Source organism: Aptenodytes forsteri, unplaced genomic scaffold (assembly GCF_000699145.1).
Source record: "Aptenodytes forsteri isolate BGI_AS27 unplaced genomic scaffold, ASM69914v1 Scaffold321, whole genome shotgun sequence".
NCBI lineage: Eukaryota > Metazoa > Chordata > Aves > Sphenisciformes > Spheniscidae > Aptenodytes > Aptenodytes forsteri.
In genome coordinates this window covers 695,613-696,581 of record NW_008795030.1, presented here as the reverse complement: position 1 = coordinate 696,581, position 969 = coordinate 695,613, and the positions used below count along the sequence as shown (strand labels likewise).

The window sequence follows — 969 nt, the reverse complement described above, 5'->3', positions numbered from 1 at the left end:
CGTCCCCGGACAGGCCAGCCCCCTCCCTACACCCAGCCCCTCCAGCCAGCCCAGCCACGGCCTAGGGCACACACCCTGCACTGAGCCGTGGCCCCTGGGAGGGGCTGGGCAAATGTCAGCCCAGGGATGAAGCCTCTTCCTTCTCCCCGTCCCCAGGCCGGGGCCAGGCTCGCCCCAAACCCCCCAGCCCGGGGGCACCAGGGCCCACACCAGCCTGGGACTCACTATGTGGCAGGAAACAGTGCCCGGCTCAGCCCCACAGCTCACTATTTGGCAAGGGCCTAGCGGCCCACCCCAGCGCCTCCGCCTCCCTCCCCCGGGAAGAGACGGCCTGGGAGACCCGCGGAGTCGCCGCTCGCCCCTCTCGTACTCACCCCTCTCCGCGGCTGTCCCCTCCGGCCCCCTCGGCTCGCTACCACCAGGGCGGGCCAGCCCGGCCGTCCGCCATTCCACAGCTCCCCCTCCCTGCCCTGACTGAGCCTCGCCCCGCCTCCTCCCGGCCGCCGCTCCTGCGCCATTTTGGCTCGTCGGCCAATGATACTGCCACGCTATTGGCTTCTCCTTGATGTCTATCAAAGCCGCCCTACTCCACTTGCGTACGAAACTGGAGCAGCAGAAGAACCCCACCCAAGCCGGCCGCGCAAAGAGAGTAAACAGAGAGGAACGTACCATCGGGGGGCCTAGACGGGGGGATCCCCGCGCGGCTTCGGGACAGATTCCCGGGGCACAGAGGAGAACCGCGTGTCCACGCACTGCCACGACATTTCCAAAATATCCGTCTGGGTCTGTGGTTGCCTGAGCTCGATAGTCTTCCGGGTGGCTTTGGAGGAAAGGGGTCTCTGTCTCTTCCGTTCCCCCCCCCCTCCGAAGAGCTCCCTTTTGGTGTTGCCTTTCGCCTCTATGGTCTCACGCCCTGCAGTTCCACCTCCACCTGGGGGAGCGGGGGTGTCACTCCAGGGCGGGGCGGGG

General features: G+C 67.5%; 1 protein-coding gene across 1 annotated transcript in view; it reads right to left on the bottom strand.

Annotated features, from left to right (window-relative positions):
- Positions 1 to 446, bottom strand: part of WASF2 (WAS protein family member 2) — a 34,227-nt gene extending 33,781 nt beyond the window's left edge. The window contains exon 1 of the mRNA XM_019471253.1: positions 375 to 446. The gene's annotated coding sequence lies outside the window, so the exon portion shown is untranslated. The remainder of the gene's footprint in view (positions 1 to 374) is intronic.
- Positions 447 to 969: the final 523 nt, after the last annotated feature.